This window comes from Staurois parvus, unplaced genomic scaffold (assembly GCF_062004578.1).
Source record: "Staurois parvus isolate SC_StPar_1 unplaced genomic scaffold, SC_StPar_1.0 ptg000818l, whole genome shotgun sequence".
NCBI classification, from domain to species: Eukaryota; Metazoa; Chordata; class Amphibia; order Anura; family Ranidae; genus Staurois; species Staurois parvus.
The window spans coordinates 2,559,329-2,573,515 of record NW_028318614.1 but is presented as its reverse complement, the minus strand read 5'-3'; the positions used below and the strand labels follow the sequence as shown (position 1 = coordinate 2,573,515).

The following is a 14,187-nucleotide window of genomic DNA, read 5'->3' as shown; positions in this document are numbered from 1 at the left end:
AGGTTACAATGATGTAAACCTAGCCTCAGATCCTTCAAGTCACAATCCCGTTATTACAACAGTGTTCTCAGACCCCAGCAGGGAACATCCCAACCCCCCCCCCTTTACATCACAGTTCCATTCCCTTTAAATCAAGATCACGCCTTTACATCACAGTCTCCTCCTTCACAGCCATATCTTCTACCTCTTCTTCACATTTCTCCCCCCATTAATATCACCTCAACTTCCTGTCCTCTGCCTCCTTTATATCAGATCTCTCCTCCTTCACATTACTATTCTCAGCCCCACTTCATATCACCCCCTTCACATCCCTGTCATCACCCCCCCCCTTTGTATCACCCCCCACCTCCTCTTTCAGATTTCTGTCCTCTACCCCACTTTATTTCAGCTTCCACCTCTAAATTCCTGTCCTCACCTCCTTCACCTTCCTGTCCCCCCCCCCCCCCCCAATCCTGTCCTCTGCTCCTCCACTTTATATCACCCTACTCCTCCAGATTCCTGTCCTCTGCCCCCTTTCACATCATCCTTGGCTTCCTCCAAATCCTTCACAGTGGTGACTGTAGTTCCCTTTCATCCCCTACCTACAAAGGGCAGAAGGTGGGAGGCACATCAGTATACAGCTGACATCGGAGGCAGGACAAGTCTGGTGGATGGCAGGAGGCACGTCTGTCTAGAGCAGACATTGGAGGCAGGACAGCTATGGATGGATGGCAGGAGGCACATTAATCTAGAGCGGACATTGGAGGCAGGACTTCTCTGGATGGATGGCAGGAGGCACATCAGTCTAGAGCGGACATTGGAGGCAGGACTTCTCTGGATGGATGGCAGTAGGCACATCAGTCTAGAGCGGACATCGGAGGCAGGACAGCTCTGGATGGATGGCAGTAGGCACATCAGTCTAGAGTGGATATCGGAGGCAGGACAGCTCTGGATGGATGGTGGGAGCTGCACAACTTTTCCTGGTAACCAGCTGGTGATTGGTTGCTTGCAACCAATCATCTGCTATTTAACTTGAAATGTTAACGTGACAGTTCCCGCCCTCCATGTAGAGCCTCCAATGTCCGCTCTAGACTGAAGTGCCTCCCACCATCGATCCAGGGTTGGCCTGCCTCCGATGTCAGCTATATACTGATCTGCCTCCTGCTGTCCATTCGGAGCTGTCTTGCCTCCAATGTCAGCTGGATGAGGATGACAGCAGTGACGGCAGCTGAACAGAAGAGCTGGCTCTTAAATGGCTGGACTGCGGCCGGTCTGGATGGGACAGTAACGCAGTCCGGATCCGGTCCACCATTTGGTGATGTTTGCTATAAACACACAAGACTTTTTGATTTCTATGCATGGTGAACTTTTACAGGTAAATAACAAACTTCAAATACATTAGCTAGACAAATCATCTTATGAGAAGATTTTTGTTGAAGTGAATGATCTGATAACAGGGTCTCTTTAAACTGCAATTTCATTTTTTTTCTAAATTATTACAGTTAAAGCAAATGATCTGCATTTTGTAGGAGGTACAGTTTGTGTTTTTGTATTGTGAGAACATAATACATTTGTTGTTCATATTAAATGGATCAATTTGTGAGTAAATGATTGTCATTAACATAAGATCAGGCAATGCTTTATTTGTCTGAAGGTCTCAATTCCTTCTCTGGGTGTACATTTGCAAGTTTTTTTTTTTTTTAAATCTGACTCATCCTCGCATATAAAGAGAGCCAATTTTTTGAAAGAATTAAAAACTTTTGCCTTATGCTGCAATAATATTTTCTAACAAAAGCATAATTGCATCATTTAAAGAAGCAATCATTTTTGCTACCTAAAGCATAATTACATCATTTATTTCAGTGCAGCTAGCACAGCTCAGAGCTCAGTAAGTCCTAAACCTGTTGCGTAGGAGTTATTATGTGCAATGTTGTAAGTTAAAGAAAAAATACACTGATATGTTTATTTGTAATCTATATCCACAGGTTTTAGTGTTTTTGAAAGTGTGAAGCTAACTCCTACCCCTGATTTCTGTTTACAGTGTATATATAGTTACATAGTGTGCAAGGTTGAATAAAGACAACAGTCCATCCAGTTTGACGTATGTGTGTGTAAAAAAAAAAAAAAAAAAATCAGATCCAATATCCCTGTACATTGTGTTTGCTAAGATGCCCATCTAAAAGTTTTTTGAAACTATCAATACTACCCTCTGACACCACTGATTGTGGAAGCTAGTTCCACATCCTTACCGATCTGACAGTGAAAACCCCTCTAAGCAGTTTTTGAAGTTAAACCTCATCTCCTCCAATATAATTAAGTGGCCCCATGTCTTCTTATATTCCTTGAGACTGAATAGTTTATTCTTTATGCTAGAATCACCATTCAGGCATTTGTATATCTCTCTAGCATCTCTTCTCCAGGGAGAATGAGTTTAATGTTTGTAGTCGTTCCTTGTAACTGAGGTGCTCCAATCCCTTTGTAACTTTGTTGCCCTTTTTCCGGACTCTCTCCAGTTCCAGCACATCTTTCCTGAGGGCTGGTGACCAGAACTGGACAGAATACTCCAGGTGTGGCCAAACCAGAGTTTTATGAAGTGGCAGGATTATTGTTTTATATCTTGAGTAAATATCCTTTTTTTATGCATGATAATATTCTGCCTGTTGCAGCTTGGCATGGCATGTCATTGCTGAGCCTGTCATTTACTAGGACCCCCAGGTCTTTTTCCATTCTGGATTCCCCCAGAGGTTCTCCCCTTAGCATATAAATTGCATTCATATTTTTAGCCCCCAAGTGCATTACTTTACATTTTTCAACATTAAACTTCATTTGCCATGTAGTTGCCCATAATGCCATTTTTTTTTCTTTTAGTCCTGACCCCTGCCCGGCATTTGTATTTTTAAAGTCTTTGTCCCATCAAGAGGACTTTTCATTCACTTTCTGTCTCTAAGATACTAGTTGGTTGTAAAAGAGATCCTTTCAAAGCGAAGGGATATCCCCTTTGACATGTGTCATCAGAACAGATTTACCCATTTGAAAATCTAAAAAAATTTGGATTTGCAAATACTTTTTCTACTGGGAAAAATTTTCCTCAGGACTAGGGATGATTTTGGGTTTGGTTCGGACCCGGCAGTTTGCTGTCCTTGTTGGGCTAATAAGCTGAAGGACCCATAGTTGCACATATACAAAGGGCAGGAATGCTTTTGATATCTTTGACCCAATTTGGTCTTTTGCCCATATTAGTGCAATGATGTCACAAGCATCCCCAACCCTTTGCGTATGTCAGCCATGGGGCTGAGAATCTACTGCCTGGAGCTCGTTGGCTCAGCAATGACAGCTAACTTCTTGGTTCAGATGAACTTGGGTTTGAATAGATCCCAAGCCTGAACCCAGGCTCCTCACTATTTAGGACCAATAGTGATAGTATACAGGGGCGGACTGACAACTCATGGGGCCCCCAAGCAATAGGGGATCATGGGGCCCCTGTGTCCTTTCCCAAACTCAAAAAAACCTATGAAAAAGGTACCAGGGGCATCTCATAGGGCCCCCTACTGACCCCGGGCCCTTGGGCAGTGCCCGAGTTTCCAAATGGTCAGTCCGCCCCTGATAGTATATGTTCCTAGAAAGGACCCAATGGTAGTAAAAAAACAGACAAAGATTCTAAGCTTTCTATGTTGTGTCCAAAACTGAAAAATAATGTTTTGTTTTTTTTAAAGTTACTTTGCGGTAAAGCAAGAAAGCATAAAAAAACCTCTGTAGTATATTGATGTGCTTTACTAATTAAGAATGCTGTACAAACTACTCACAAATTCAGAAAAATACATGACATGCAGAGTATTACAAAATATGCATACAATATACACATGGACAAGCTATCTATCCTTCCAAGCAAATGGGCATGGGCAATGTATGCAGTAGGGATACACTATACAGTTAGTTACTTAACCTCCCTGGCGGTATTCCCGAGTGTAGCTAGGGGTTAACTTTCAGTATTAGAAGCGGTAACCCTGAGCTACACTCGGGAATACCCTGCAGCGTTGCCCTGGGATCCCTCGATCACTTACCTTGTCCTGCGCTCCCGCGATGTCCCCCCTGCAGCGTCCCCGACCTTGTCCTCCGGCCGATGCCTGCATTCCGGGTTCTGTTCCCTGCGAGTATCAGGTCGTACAGAGGACGGAACCAGCTGGACATTAAAAAAATTTTAAATTCGCCATTCACTCATAACACTAAAATCTTCTAGTATTACATTACTGTATCAAACCATTTCACATACATTTTGTCCCGAGTGCTTTGTCCTGTGCCCTGCCTGCATTTTTACCATTCTTTCTGCCTGGAAACTGAGAAACGTCCATGGCATCCAAAAAGCGTCCTTTTAGGTCAAAAGCAGTTTTAGAGCAGCTAGAGAACAGCGATAGAGAATTAGAACCACTTGCATAATTGAGCGATAGTGATTCCTGGGGAAATTATCATCAGACACTGAAAACGATTTAGCGACTTTGCTCAGTGATGTGCGAACTTGGTGCTATATTTCAAATTTCAGTGTTTTTGGTTTGATTACATTATTGAATGTATTATTAATATTATATTATTATTTTTATGATTATTTATTATACTATAATTTATGATTTCGTGTTTCAAATTTGATCATACGCGGCATGTTTACTAGACTCTTGTTTGGACAGATATCAGTGAGTTATTCCTAAGAATTACAGGCCTACAATAAAAAAAACAACATATTTCCCTTGAAAACAATGTACCGCTTTGAGCACAGAAATACTGACATAATCAGACCGCTAGGGAAGTTAACTTGGGTTGTAGATTTAGTATCATCCCTAGGTAAAGTTGCCTTTCTTCTTGCATAGACTTAATTTGGTCCTCTGGTGATTTGGAGTCATCTTCCTTCTTTGCAGGATATTTTCCAGACTGCTTCTTGCTTCTCATAGTCCTCCAAAACTACTAGTCCTGTTTGTTTAGCACATGTCTGTGTTTTAGTCCTTTTGTTCCCTCCTCCTATTTCCTGCCAACTTCCTTTCCTGTTGCATAAGCTCCATGGACCAGTGAAACAAGTTCATTAGCAATTGAATAAGGGAAGCCCAGCTTCTAAAATAATACATGGTAGACAAAATTCATAATTGCATATATTTATGCTATTAAAAAGATCACTAAAATAGTCATAGCAACACAGCTTTACGTACACATTAAGCTCCAATTGCATGCATTTTAGAATAATGGTTTAGTTCACAATAAACTGAGTTAGTTTGGTGGGTTCTGTCATCCTCGGACTTGTTTATGACTTGAATATCTGATCAATAAGTTCTCCCTGCCATAATTTCAGTCTGAGTTGCTGTTAAAGTGGTTGTAAAGGCTCAAGGCTTTTTTACCTTCATGCATTCTATGCATGAAGATAAAAAACCTTCAATGTGCAGCAGTGCCCCCAGCCCCCTCATTATTTACCAAAGCCCCATCACGATCCATCGATGTGCACAACAGCCTCAGTCTCTTTTTGCTCCCGCTGCTGTCAATCACAACCAGTCAGCCAATGAGGAGAGAGAGGGGGTGGGGCTCCGTGTGTGAATGGAAACACGGAGCAGCGGATTGGGAACAGCCTGCTCGGATGCCCCCATAGCAAGCTGCTTGCTAAGGGGGCACCCAACAGAAAGGAGGAGCCAGGAGCGCCGTCAGAGGACCCGAGAAGAGGATACAGGCTGCACTGTGCAAAACCACTGCACACAGGAGGTAAGTATAACATGTTTGTTATTTTACAAAAATAAAACATTAGCCTTTAGTATCACCTTAGGTTTTAGCTATTTCTGTCCACCTTTTTGTTTTGTAGAACGTAGGCTTAGTTCATATTGGCGACCAAGGGGTGGTAAAAACAGGTGGCTGATCTTTGTTTTTATCTTCCCAGATGGGTAAGTTTACATTGCCTTGATCATGACACTTTGCTTTGTAGCAATTTTAACTTAGCATGTTGAGTATATCTGGCAAGTACCACCTGTCAAACCACCAACTGATGGCAATAGGACCTTGCCTCGCCTATGGCAGTTGCAGTACAGCAGTTCAATGCAAAATCCCAATTGGGATAGAAAAAAACAGCCATTCAGGAGGCTGCAGTATCTCCTCACCCCTCTATGTGAGCCACTAGAGCTGCAGATGAGAAAGTTGAGCAGCACCCAAATCTTTCCTAGCTTATGGTCATAGCTATAACTACCATGTGACTCTCAATTAAACCTAATAATTCTCAATTTAACCTAACCTCCTAATCCTGCCATGGAAACATGCCTACAGGATTTAGGCAGGACTAAAATAAGAAAATCCTCATAACTGGTAAAAAGAAAAAACTCTTCTCTGAATTCTCTTTTGCAGCATGGTCCTTGGTATCCATTGAGACGATTATTTTGAATCATTCTCTGGGTTGTTGGAATATTTTCTTAGTATAGAAGGCAAACTGCACAGTAAAAGTTGTCAATGTACAGCTGAAGTTTGAAAAATGCTTCTTAAGCTTCATTTAATTAACTTAGGTTTAAGGATATGTCCTTCCGACATCAGTTTTGACTAATGATCATTTTCCAGGGAGCGTTCTGCCAAATACGAAGGTATATTGAAATGAATGTCGTGTTCTTGATCTTGCCTGTCATTTTATGGGAACATTTTTTTTCTTTTATGCGTCACATTTTAAAAGTCATTCTTTTTTCATTAATTCCGGACAAGTGTATTAAAAAACTGAACATAGGATATATACCAAGCAGAAAAAAAAAATAAATCACTGTAATCACTTACACATCATTAAATGTTTTTTTTTATTTAAGCAGTGTAAGTACCTAAATTTTACTTAGTATCTGTTCCATTTCAAATGTTACTTTATGCATTGACTAACTGTACCTCTTTGGACCCAGGCTGTCCAGACAGTATGGTCACCTGCTTACTTGGCACCATCCATAGGCAGCTTAACTCATCAATAAGACATAGACATTGAATCCAATTTTACTTCAGCTAACTGCAGTACAGATGATGGTTTTCCAGACTTTACAAGTATAAGAAGAAAATGACATCCCTAGGCCCTGTCTCTGTAAATAACTAACACTGACTGAGGGAACATGGAAGAAGTGGGGAGGGTCCAGCTAAGAGGAAAAATATTTGGGAGTACTCAGATGACTGCAAAATGAACAAACAGTGTGTCCAGGCAGTGGGAAAAGTGAATAGAATTCTAGGATCTATCATTAGAGGGATCACCATCAGCATAAAGGAGATCCTGATTCCCCTATATAGATCTTCACTGAGACCTCATTTAGTATACTGTGTCCAGTTCTGGAGAACTCATTTATAAAAAGATATTGATAAGATAGAACGAGTCCAGAGATGGGCAACAAAAATGGGGAAAGGTCTGAGGGATAAAACATATCAAGTCTATTAGATACCATATGTACCATCTGGCCTCCAAAGCATCTGACTAAACCAAGATTGGTTTGATCAGATGCTGTACAAGTTGGTAATGGCATGTAAATAAACAAATCAAAGTGGTGAAATCCTTGTTCCTTATGGTCAAGGGGGTAAGGGACCTCCAGTCCTTCCATTTTTCTCAGTGTTTGTGATTGGACTGTTCTTGGTTGCATCGGGTCTCAGGCTCCCTAATGGGAGAGGAGAGTCTGGGAAAGATGGTGGTGGTGGTGAAAGGGGGTACCTCTCCTGTAAAAGTGTTCCAGCAGCTTTTACTAAAAGGAAAAATGCCTGCTGTAAAAAAATAAAAATACTAGGATCATGGTTGTAGCCTCAACCAAGAGCGTGGTATAACCATCTCAATATGAGGCCATATATACTGTGTACGTATGACAGTACTGAGGTGCTTATGCCAATTTGCTTTCAGAGAGAACAAATATACTCCCTATAGTTTCCTACAAGATTGAGCCCTGGTTCACACTGATGCGGTGCGGAAGTCTCAGCGTTGTCAGTGCGAATTCCGCACTGCATCAGAATCGCACCCCATTCATGCGAACCTCTGCGGGTGTGTATGTTAAGTTAACATCATCCTGAAAGCGGTCTGCAAAAGGCGGTGCGATGTGCAGAATCAGATCACATAGGTGTGAATACCCATGCGATCCGAAGTCTAGTGCGGACCCAAAAAAGGGTCCTGCACGTTTTTGGTATGGGTGCGGTGCGATTAGAGCCATACAAAATGTATGGCTCCAATCGCACCGCACACAAATTGCATGTGATTTGTACAGTAATGCGGTGCGGTTCCTGTGCGAACCACATGCGATATACCACACCGCATGTATGTGAACCCAGAATTACTGAGGACCCTACATAGACTCCCCTATTGAGGTTGTCAAGGGCTTTTAGTTAGATTGCCAACTATACATGTGCTATAGACCTTTGGGCCTGTTCACACTCGCTGTAATATATACCACCCTCTGAAAAGCAGTATAGTATCAGCTGACGCACATTCAGGAAAAGCTACTGTTGCCTCCTATAGCCTGTTTTTGTTTTTAATACTGTTTTTTTTTATTTACCAACCTTTGCAACTTAATTGCAACTTTTTTCATTGTGGAACCATCTCATAACTGCAAGCCAAGCATTTGGCTCATGTATGGAGTGTGGTCTCATTGATCTCAATCTCAATTAGACAGTTAATTCCACCTATCAAACTCAGCAGAGTTAAGAAGGCTGTGGCCGGGAAGCAAGGCATCGAGGATGTGTACAACTCTGTAAGGCTGTAATGTCATAATTCCAGGGGTAGTAAAACCCCAGCTCAGCTGCCTGTTTTTACCATCCCCTAGCCACCCGTGTGAAAAAGCCTATCTATGTATATATGTAAGTAAATAAGTCTCTGCATACATAAAGCATCCTCTAGTGACTCTGCTGTAATGTTTTTTGCAGGTAGTACTTTCTGCAAATACGCAATCTTTTATAGGGCAGCATTACCCAGAAATAGCCTACCAAATCTTTAATGTGCTAATAAAACCCTAAATCTTTGGGATCTAAATGTTAATGCATTGCCCTTTTCATTTCCTAGCCAGCACCACACGGCACTTATTGCCTCTTGTGTAATGCAGTAACATAACTCTTTTCCAGCTTCCTTCCCTGCTACAGCAAGCAGTATCCAAAGACACTGTAAGCAAACTGTGAAGTAACATTACAAATTTGTGTAATAAAGTGTATATCTCAATAAGTAATGAACTGAATACATCTAGCTCTTTAGTACCAACACATTTCATGGGGCTTTGCAGAGTACATAGAACCATTCACATGGAGTTCTTGCCATAAAAGGAGCAGTTATAACATTTTCCTATCACTGTATGAAAAGGAATGCATCATGGTTTTGTATAAATTGTCATCCTTTATTTACTATGGTCGCAACGCAACAGAATTCTGTATTTTTTAAATTCTCTTTTGTTTTTTCAGGGATTACTTTTTTTTTTTAATATTATCATTTTCAATCAATAAGTGTAGCTCTTGGTTCCCTTGGTACCTTTTTCACACATTACAGTCTATCCTCATCTGCTTTATTAACAACTTTTTTTTTTGTTAACAGAGCTCAGTTCCTCAAGCTGCATTTTTTTACAACTGAACGATTTAGCAATTACCCATCCTGCCTGCCTTTTATAGGGGCTCTTTATGAAGCTAAATTAGTGATAAACTGGGGAAATAACTAAACTCCCTGTGCCATTATAATGCCACAGAAAACTGTCAGATTTAACCAGTTTGCTATCCCAGATCTCAGATCTCTCCTATCGACACAAAAGGAAGAATGACCCCAGATAGGGACTCAACTTATTGACTTGCGTACGCAACTGAAACAGCTTTTAGATGCTCAGTCCAAGCATAAACTTAGACACTTGGCCCATAAATTTCATGACCAAGGCCATAAATGTGGAAGACTGTTGGCAAGGGCGCTTAAAAAACAACTCTCAGATTCCTATATTCCTCATGTGTGCTCTGCTTCAGGTGCTAAACTGCATTGTCCATCCCAGATTGCCAATTGCTTCCAGAGATTTTTATAATTCCCTATACAATCTCAAGGTCTCAGAGTGAGGAGGCCAAGTCTAAACACACTGGTCAATAGATTCTTACTTGGACAAAATTTATTATCCCTGACTTCTGACAGAGCCTAGCTTTGATTTGGAAAGAGATATCTCTCTGACAGAATTTCTACGATCAAAGCTATGCCCTCAGGAAAGAGCCCTGGTCCGGATGGATTTTTTTTGCCAATATTTCCTTGAATACTCAGACCTCCTCTTGCCTCATATAACAATATATTTTAATGTATTAGCAAAGACTGGCCATATACGTCCGGAAGCACTGCGTGCTCATATAACCATAGTCATTCCTAAGGAGGGGAAGGACCCAGCATACTGCAAAAATTATCGCCCATTTTCTTTATTATATCTGGATATAAAATTTTTGGCGAAAATAATGGGTAATCATCTAAAAGAGTTCCTGGGCGACTTAGTCCATGCTAACCAAGTGGGGTTTATCCCTGGCCGGGAAAGTAGGGACAACTCCCAGAGAGCTATTTCTTTTTTCCACTGGATATCCACCTCAAAAACCCACTGTCTTGTCCTCTCATCTGATGCCGAGAAAGCTTTCGATCGTATAGATGAGGTATTTAAATCACGTATACTGCATAGGCTCGGACTTGGGATTAAAATACAATTTTCGTTTGGAGCTCTTTATGCCGGTCGTATGGCCCAAGTGGAAGTCAACCAGACCCTATTCCAACCCTTTAAAGTTTCCAATGAGACAAGGCAGGGACGTCCTCTATCGCCACTACTATTTGCCTTGATCATGGTAGTCTTTTTACGCTGGATTCGATTGAACCCTAATATTATCGGGGTTCAAGTGGGATCTACTGAAGATACTGTAAACTGGCCGTATTTGCAGACTATTCCATTATCTATCTAATTTTAAGATTAATCTTGGGAAGTCGGTCATTATGCCTTTGAATATTTTGGAGGTTGACCGATGAGCTCTTGACCATTAATTTTCCTTTCAGATGGCATGACTCCCCCCTAACTTATCAAGGTATCAAACTGTCCGCTGACCCAAAGCATCTCTACAGGGCTAATTTTGCTCTGCTGTTATGGAAGAACTGTCCAGAAAGAACTGAAGTCCAGGGAGAAAGTACAAGCCACCTGGTTCTGTAGGATAAGTATATTGAAGATGATGATCCTCCCCAAATTTCTATTTTTTTTCCAGATGGTTCCTATCCGCTTACCTAGGGCCTTTTTTCTTAACGCTTGACGGGAGTTTACTAAGTTTGTATGGCACAGGAAACCGCCGCGCCTCTCATACGACCTCAAGCGTCATACGAAAGCAAGGGGGGGGGGGGTCTAGGCCTCCTGAATCTTTCACTGCCTTGCTTTGTATTGTGAACTGGAACTTACATACAGGAGACAAATTATGGATTCTTCTGGAAAGGACAATGGCAGGACGGAACCTGGCAGATGCCCCTTGGCTTCCTTGTACATTTAGAGGTCTCTCAGATCGGGTCTCCCCGCTCTCCTCTGCAACTTTGACTATTTGGGATGGTTTAAACAAGCAATTCGCCTTGGCACAATTCCCTTCACCTCTCTCCCCTCTTGGAGGCTACCCATGGTTTGTTCCAGGAGAGGATCTAGCTTTCTTTAAGCACTGGGGGGATCTCACAAAACCCAGTTTTCATTTTATGTCTGGCACATATTTAAGGTCTTTAATAGATCTCCACACAGAATGGAGAACATCGCCCTGAGATAGTTGGAAACACAGACAGCTTCGCACATTCTTTGACACTATGTGAGATCTTATGACTCCTTATCTAAATTCGAATCTATGTGTTTAGATAGTGAAGGTTCTACACATCTTCTCTCCAAATTGTGTAAACTACTATTGGAGAAATCGACTACCATGACTCCTTGCTACATCCAGGAGTGGGAGAAGGAGCTAGGTAAAGACCTGTCGGACTGTAATATTGATAAACATCCTTAGCTCATACTTCATCGGTTAACTCAAAAACCCAGGAATCTTGTTTCAAATTCCTAACCAGATGGTATAGGGTACCTGACAGGCTATCCTGTATTTTCCCGAAAGTATCCAGGCTTTGCTGGAGAAGGTGCGGGCAGAGGGGCACTTTCCTACACCTGTGGTGGGTGTTGTCCAGCCATCTGCCCCTTTTAGTCCGCCATTCGAAAAGTCATTCATGAGGTTACACAATTCCAACTGGCAGACAATCCCTTACCTATTCTATTTCATGACACAAAACAATTGGTTGGGTCATACAAACACTCCTTTATGCCCCATCTCCTCAATGCTGCTAAATGTCTTATCCCAATTCACTGGAAATCTCCTGTAATACCCTCAAAGCGTGGCTGCAGAAGGTACAGGATATTATGGAGGCGGAGCAATGGAGACATCAATGTGCGCATACTTATGATAAGTTCTATGGGTGTTGCTTGATTTTCTTACCTCTGACAGGTATAGACAAATAATGTTGTAATTGTCGTATTTCATTCTGAAAGACATGTTTCTGTTATCAGTCTCCTTTAGGGACTCTCTGACCAGGACAGATTATATATTTTATGTGTTTTCTATGGTTATCTTTTCATCTGTTTACCCCTCTTGTGGTGTACTTCCCCCCCCCCCTTTTTTTTTCTTCACATTTCTGTTTGGTTTCTGTAAGATTTCAAGCGGATCATCTGACAATTTTGTTACTAGCTGGGCGTTACATTTGACTTATGCAACATATAACGTTGTGATATTCGATGACCGTTTCAATCTTATCCTTGGGAATGTATATATAATTTCTTTTCTGTATTGACTTTTGTAAAAATAAAGATTTAAAAAAAAAAAAGTGGTGTGCAACACGTTAACTAAGCAGATACACCAGTGTCAGGTCTATTTGTGCTACTCACGCTAGCACAGGGTTAACAGAAGGAATGTGGCAGTTTTACATATAGAAAAGTACCACAGATTCCCACCAGGTATGACCTTGTCTTATGGAATGTAAGCTGTTTGCAGACAACTCACATCCATCTCTCTGCCCCTGCAGTGATTACTCTACACAAGCAGAGCCTAACAACCCTCCTCCTCCCTCTCATTCTGAGCTGAGTGAGGGTCAGTGGATGGCAGAGAAATTGAAGCATACAGCTCCAGCACTTGTTCTCTGTGCTGTGTGCTATATGTCACAGCCACAGTACAGAGAAATTATTGATCCTAATTAACAAAGGGGCTTGTGCCCTATCTGTTCCATATATTTAAAATAGAGGTGCAAACAGGTTGCTTGCTTCACTCTTTAATTCCACCCAAAGAATCCAAAAGAAAACTGCTCTTGCTGTGTTCTCTCATTTGAAAACGCATAGTGCTATGTGGATCATGACAGCTAATAAACACAATACAAATTATCCAAAGTCATTAGGGTTCATGTGAATTGTTATTTGTAGGTGTTTTATGCACATAGCGTGTATTTCCTGGATCTTTCCTGTGCCCAGGGATCTGTGTGTGTTGTGTACAGCCTGCTATAAAAGTGAATGGAATACACGGATAGTCATGTTGACACTGATGCTTCTTTGTATTGGCATTTATCCACATATGCACGTCCAATGTATTTTCCTGAACACAAATCTTCCACTTTGAAATACATGGGACATGCATGTGCAGGTACATGAGAGCTTTGGATTAATTTCTCTGCTAGTTCAAAGAGTCATCAGTGAATTGTGTATCTAGAACTGCAGTCTGTGAAAACTTTTGTCACCCTCCATATGCAATGCATGTGTGCTGTCATGGTCTAGGATCAGGCTTGGAGGCTAGTAGCTGTAGCAGTACAGAGATTCATGAGCAGTCAGGAGGAAATATATCAGCAGATGCTCCTAGCGCATGATGCAGGTTCACCCAAGATGCGGGGTTTAAGTACTAGCTGGTATTAACTAGAGCTCCTGATGGTAAAGATGGGTTTTGCTACATGCTAGTACCAGGTTGTGGTCCTCAGGATCGCCCCACTAGAAGGAGAGCAAGCTGGGATCTGGTAGCAGATGAAGCAGGTAGGAATCAAGCAGAAGTATAGACAGTAAACAAACCAAAGGTTGGTAACAAATAGTATACATAGATAAAATCAGCGCACTAAAAGCTTATGGTTCTTTTGTTCAGCCAGGACATATATTGGTCCATCGTCTGTTTAAAAGTCCATAGCGTATGGTGACGCACCAATGGCAGCCATCCTGGAGCGAGCCAACTCTATAA

General features: G+C 41.6%; 1 protein-coding gene across 1 annotated transcript in view; it reads left to right on the top strand.

Moving 5' to 3' along the window:
- The window catches only part of ANO3 (anoctamin 3), a 475,402-nt gene that overhangs the window by 67,027 nt on the left and 394,188 nt on the right, over window positions 1-14,187 (top strand). The gene's annotated exons all lie outside the window — the stretch shown is intronic.